Source organism: Ceratotherium simum, chromosome 9 (genome assembly GCF_057802395.1).
Source record: "Ceratotherium simum simum isolate JZ-2026a chromosome 9, ASM5780239v1, whole genome shotgun sequence".
Taxonomy (NCBI): Eukaryota; Metazoa; Chordata; class Mammalia; order Perissodactyla; family Rhinocerotidae; genus Ceratotherium; species Ceratotherium simum.
Window position 1 is genome coordinate 8,823,460 of NC_141908.1, and position 7,008 is coordinate 8,830,467.

Consider the following 7,008-nt stretch of genomic DNA (forward strand, 5'->3'; position numbering starts at 1 on the left):
TGAGTCAGGGGTTTTGTCTTTTTTTGTTCACCAGTATACTCCCTGGGCCTAGAGCAGTGCCTGGGCCTCACAGTAAACACTCAACAAAGATTTGTTGGATTCAATTATATTTTTATTCACTTAATACAGCATAAAGATTGTTCCTCCACCATTAAATATTCATCTTTGTCATCATTTTAATGACAGTGGTATATCATCTGTGGGTGTGGTACATTTTTATTTAACCAGCCTAATTGTGAAAATAAGGTGTTTCCAGTTTTTTGCCATTATGTAGCCATCATTGGGATATAGGTAAATGTTTGTTGGCAAATCTGTGATGTCTAGATCAAAAGAAAGGTAAATTTGGGGGTCTTTTGGCACACATTGATTTTCAGTCTTGGATTTCCCTTTATAAGCGAAATTTAATAAACTCAACACTGTAGGTACAAGGTGTATGTTTTGTTGTTATCACTTCGGTACATATAGACTGTACTTTTCTTCATTGTTGGCTGCCTTTAGCTACATTAGTGGGCTGAACTTCTTAATCCCTTGCATAGTCTTTAATACATATGTACACATTCCCAATCCCACCCACGTCTACTAAATTAGGATCTCTGTGAGTAGGGTCCAGGCATCTGTATGTTTTAAGTTGCTCGAGTGGTTTGACATGCATCTGGGGTTGAGAACCACCAGCCGAGGGGCTGAGCAGCTCTGGCTTTGGGGAGGCAGCACTGCCAGGAGGGCTCCAGCCTCTGATCAGGGATTTCAGCCTCACTGCATTCCCGGGCATGTCTGAACGTGAAGCTGCCAATGCTGCCCAGAGAAGAGCCTTTAGGTCAGAGGGGCCAAGCTAACAGAGTCAGCCAGCACAGGGATGCTGTCAACTCCCAAAGGAGCCGCCGAAGAACCTGCCCATGAAGCAGAACTGTGGTTATTAGACCCAGTGCAACGGCAAGGAACACCACCTCCACAGTCTTAGTGGTGTCTCAAAATGGGAAATTGGGGAAGAGGATCTCTAAGGTTTTAAGGCCTAGGCTGGGTGATTTTAAGGCAAGTGTTACAAAGTGGAGGACTGACTGGGATTGGGCAGAGTTTTGGTATAACAGCTGTAGATTGACGGGCAGAGTGAGGGAGGGTCTTGAAGCAAGCACTGATGAGAAAGCTGTCCATCTGATTGGGTCACAGTCTTATCTTCCAGGAACAGCTATTTCCTGGAGTAAGAAGCTAAGTTATTTTACCTGTTCCCAGGATTGTTAAATATAAAATCAGGTAGGTATGCCTTTTCCCAGAATTATTTAGCACAAGGAAACAATTTAGCAACAGGAAAGTATGTTTGTTCCCTATATTGTTTAACATGATGAAACTGGTTTCAGTTCTCAGGGAGAAGGCACCCACCCCATCTCCTTGCTTGGGGCTTATAAAATACAAATTACTAAATCTTTGTTAGAGTAAAATGGATTTCCCTATCTTTAAGCAGAGTCTAAATTAAGGCTCACAATTATAGGGGTTAGTGTGGCTGGGTGGGGCCTGGAATGGGTCCCTTGGGACGTGGGGGGGGGGGGTGTGTGTGTGCAATCACACATCTATGGATGTGCATACCCGTTCACCCCTCCAGGCCAAGGAAGCTGTCCCTACCCTGAGCTCCACAGAGTGTATGTTTCTAACATGGCATTTAACAAACGTCACTGAAATCACCTGTCCACTTGTCCTGAGCGTCCACAGCACTGAGAGCGCCTGGCGGCCAGGGCTGGGTTCCTCTCCTCTCTGTCTCTGCTGTTCTTGGCACAGGGTCCAGCACATGAGAGGAATTCAATATGTGGTTTGGGTTTTTTTTGGTTTTTTTTTTTGCTAAGGAAGATTCGCCCTGAGCTAACATATGTTGCCAATCTTCCTCTTTTTGTACATGAGCTGCAAGCACAGCCTGGCCACTGACAGATGAGTGGTGTAGGTCCATGCCCAAAAACCGAACCCAGGCCACCGGAAGCAAAGAGTGCCGAACTTAACCACTAGGCCACGGGGCTGGCCTTCAATATGTGGTTTTTATGACGGGACCTCTTGGATCTCAGGGGCAGCTCTCCAACGCCAAGGAGGAGATGGCTCCTTCAGAAACGGCCCTTCTTGAGGGAGTGAGGTTTCAGGACGACAGTCAGAGGCAGAGAACCCACTTTCCAGCCAGGTCGTGCTTTACTCCCACGGAGGAGAAATGCTGTCCTTGGGGCTGGCTTTGGCCCCCCACCCAGACTCTGCAGCTTGTGGCAAAACACATGGCCAACAACTTTGAGGGAAAGGGACTGAGAGACGGCTAACGGACTCTTACATTACACCGTATATAGCTCTTCACACATACAGAGGGCTCTGTTGTGCTCTACACACAACAGAAGGCTTCTACCGGACTTCTGCTAGCTTTGATTTTTGAGGTGGTCCTTCCAGAGTGCATAACTGAAGACATTTACGTAGAGGCTAGAGCTTAACTCAATCAGCTAGTGAAGAGCCAAGAACAGTGCCCAGCAGAGTGAGCACTAAGGGATAGCTGTGGGTATTTCCTAACACCCTCTGTGAATCTTTATCCTCACCTCTATCATTTTTCCATTACATGTCTGCATTTCAATGGGCATGATGGGGAGTGAGGTGAAAAAACCTACTTCTTTTGTGTATAAAGCACAAATATACACACAGTACATAAACAGATATACAGTATATCTGTGGTATTAAAATGTTATGGAGGAGGGGCAATTCAAAAATAAGTCTCCTTTAAGGGTTGGGAAGCACTGCCCTGGGAGACCTGAGAACAGACCTGCTTACTCTTGGAAGGCCCGGCCCCTGGCAGAGGGCCTGCAGGATGTATGGAGTCCATAAATAAACCCACTGCAGTCTCAGGTGATTCCTTGAAAACCCCCCTTTTCCCCCCAGGACGACGAGACGTTTCTGTCTCTGTAGTCTCAGGATTCCATAGAATACACTGCCAGGAGCAGGAAGGAAGAAATGAAGGGGAGTCCTTGAGAAGCAATTTATCAGCAACTGGTATCTGTGAGCTTCAGGGGACTCCTGCCCGCAGTTACCTGCCTGGCCTCCCACTGGATCTTCTGACACACAGCACTGGGAGGCCCATCTGTGCCAGTTCTTGGGAAAGTGCTAGCCAGGCAAAGGGGGTCTGCAGGGCTGCCGCCTCCCTTTCAGCCCCCAGCAGTTCCCTAGGAGCTCAGGCCCCTTCTCAACAAACCCAGAACCCAATCTATCCAGGTCCACCGTCCTGAGGGTTACTGACCAGATAAGTCAATTAAAACACACATGCAGATGACTGATACTGTTGAATGATTCTGCATCCCAAATGTGAACAGAAGATAAGAAGATAGGAGGTTAGATGTTGCACCCTTAGGTGGGATTCAGAATGGTAGTATTTCGGGCATCTACTACAAGGCATAAGTGGGATTTTGTTTGGAGTTTTGGTTGGTGTTGTTTATATAATGTTTTGTTATTTTGAAAGGTTTTTTCTTTTTCAATAAAAGAGATGCCTTCCTTAGAGCCTTAAATCACACCATGCAGCTAAGTTACTGAGCTGCCTACGTATAGACCTGAGCTCAGTAATACCACTTGGTTAGAAAAGCGTTAAAATCAAAAAAGAATGTCCCAGAACGGAGCCTGGTATGCAATAATCACTCAACAGATTTTTATTGACTATACATTAAAAAACACATTTTTCTTTAAATCTTGGCTATCACTTACCTTTAATTTTGCAACAGGAAAACAAATGGAGAAAACTCCGTGTAACCTACGCAACTCACTCAGCAGAGCAAGCTCTATGCTTCCACGAGGCGTCAGGAATGGGGGTTCACTGTGACTCCTCTGCCTGGGCATGTCCTAAATGCCAATGAGGGCGCTGGTTGGGGCCCACATACGTGGAAGCAGTATCGTCCATCACAGCCTCTCTGTGAGCTGGGTCCCAAGCTGTCTGCAGCTCAGCAGAGATGAAACACCTGAGAAACGGCATCAATAAGGGTGCAGAGACTGGTGGGGGGGGCAGGGGGTGGAGGCCAGGAGGCCCAGGCACAGGAGGTCTTTCCAGCTGAACCCTGGGAGGAGGCGGTTAGACATACAGTTGTAATTACAGACAGCAGGATTCTTTATTTACACCTTCTCTTCGTGTCTTTAATGAGCTCTTGCTACTGGCACATGTGAATTGAAAGGCCTTAACTGCGCTTTCTACACCTTGTCATTCTCATAAGCCAGTTACAAGGAACTGCTCATTGCTGATTACAGCGAACTGCACGCTCATTACACAGAGCAGGTGTCTCACCAATAATAATGATCATTACAATCTCCTACAGACAAGACAAAAGGACAAAGTTTAAAGACAATGGAAGGACGGCTCCATGCCTGCTAGTAACCACTGAGGGTGGCATCGTGCCCTGTCCTCTGAAATGCTGCACCCTCAGCCCATGCAAATGGCTTCCTCACTCCTTTAGCCTTCCATTGACTATGTTCCAGGTGCTGCACTAGCTAAAAAATCCTACACTTCCACATCCTCAAGAGGCACAGCAGGAAGAAAACAACCTCTGTCCCCCCTTCCTCCAATGAGCCGGGTGCTGAGCTGGCTGCTCTCTGCATGTTCTCTCATGCGGCCCTTCCCACAACATTAGGAGGTGGGGTTAGTCCCCCCATTTTACAGATAAGAAACTGGGCTGTTCGTCCAGTACACTGATTCTTAAACTCTAGGTACATCAGAATCATCTGCAGGGCTTGTTAAAACATAGATTGCTGGGCCCACCCCCAGAGTTTCTAATTCAATAGGTCCGAGGTCTGGGTGGGACCGAGAATTTGCATTTCCCACAAGTTCCCAGATGACGCTGATGTTGCTGTCCCAGTTCACATTTTGAGAACCACTGGAATAATGGAAAAGGCGTGAGCTGAGGTTTGACATAGACTTAGGTTCAAACATGAACCCCACTTATGACCCTCAGTATGATAATTGACAGGTCACTGAATCTGTCTGAGCCTCGACTATAAAGTGGAGACTACGGCATCTACTTTGCAGTGTTGCCCAGAGGATTAGCAACAATGTGTGTAAAGGGCCAACTAGGACCCACATAGCAGGCACGCAGTAGGGTATTGCTGCTGTTGGGGAGGCCAGGCATCTTGCTGCGTTGCACTGAGTCAAGCATAACGGCCAGAATTGTAACCCAATTCTTTCTCTCAAGCTTCATTCTTTTCCTCTTGAGGCCTTCCTGAACTCTCTTATCTCCTCACTTCTAACTAACTCCCAAACTCCTGATGCACTTAAAAATATACATAGGTCCCCCTTATCCACACTTTTGCTTTCCATGGCTCCTGGAAAGCAAAAGTCAACTGCAGTCCAAAAATATTAAATGGAAAATTCCAGAAATAAACAATTCATAAGTTTTCATTTTTGCACCATTCTGAGTAGTGTGATGAAATCTTGTGCCTTCCTGCCCCATCCTACCCGGGACATGAATCATCTCTTTGTCCAGCAGATCCACACTGTATACACTACCCACCCATTAGTCACTTAGTAGCCACCTCAATTATCAGGTTATCAGATCCACTGCCTCTGTGTCACAGTGCTTGTGTTCAAGTAATCCTTATTTTACTTAATAATGGCCCCAAAGCACAAGAGTAGTGATGCTGGCAATTCAGATATACCAAGGAGAAGTTTTTAATCTCTTACTGTGCCTAATTTATAAATTAAACTTTATCATATGTATGTATATATAGGAAAAAACACAGTGTATATAGGGTTTGGTACTATCTGCAATTTCAGGCATCCACTGGGGATCTTGGAATGTATCCCCTGTGGATAAGGGGGGACTACTGTATCATGACATGGCACTAGTAATTCTAAACAGTGCAAGTCAACCAGTATTGTTTCCTACATGTATCCTACTCCTCAACTGTAAGCCTCTTGAGAAGGGAACCCTGGTTTATACTGCTTCTACATCTCCCTCTACACAAGGGCTAACATAGAAATCCCTTAACAGTCCTGGAGCAGGGAGGCCTTCCTTCGCTTCCCCACCCCACTCAGTCCCCAGGGAACTGCTCCTCTTTTGTCTCCAGCTGCACCTGTGTTGGTCATCGCTTATCCATCAGACACCACACACACACAGTAGACTGTAAGCACCAAGACCAAGGACCACGACTGTCTTGCTTACCACGGTGTCCCCAGAATAGGTCCTCAATAAGTATCTGTCAGAAGAACAAAGTTCCTAGATGAGCCCATAGGAAAGATTTTCTTGTTTTCTGTATTTGCTAATGGAAAATTCTAGAAGCAGGGAGATGGCCTGAAGCTTTCAATGCTATTAATGAATGTTAGAGGTCACCGGCTAAGGTATCCATACATCTCAGTTTGTGCAGGACAGTCCCACGTAATTAACATCCTGTTTCACCCTCAAAAGTGTCCACGTTTGGAAAATAAGTTATATGGCCACTTTATCACTGGTCTAAATGAGAGCTGATGACAAAGGTTTGGAATCCAAAAGCAAGTCATTCAGATCTTCAAGGTCCCAGCAGGGCACCTTACTCAGAAAGAGAGTATACTCTGAGACCCTTGGCAATGAGAGAGAAGTTTAGAGGTGCAAACAGTCTTTCATCCCACCTCCCAACCCCCTGCCCTTCACAGTTTTAAAAGCAAGTGCAAAACATACACTGACCTCACTTGTCATCTGTGAGCCAGAACGGTCACTGCATGAAATTATGGGCTGCTTCTAACACATTGGCGTGGCCCATGGGCTGAAGATGAAGCCTTTCCTATTATATTCTCTGACACCTCAAAGAGGTAAGGCATATTTATCAGTGGTTTTCCTTCCCCTGCCCTCTCTCCCCATTGCACAGGCTATAAATTAAAGAATGGGAGGGGAGTGGAGAAAGGGAAGCAGAACTGCTATTTGCTTGGAGCAAGGTCACCCCATCCCCACGCCAAACGAGCCTTCTTCCAGCAAAGCTGTCGAGGCAGCTAGGAACGTGAGAGCTGCACGTGTAGCCTGACTCTGCCAGCCTGCCTAGATTAGTGCCCAGGGC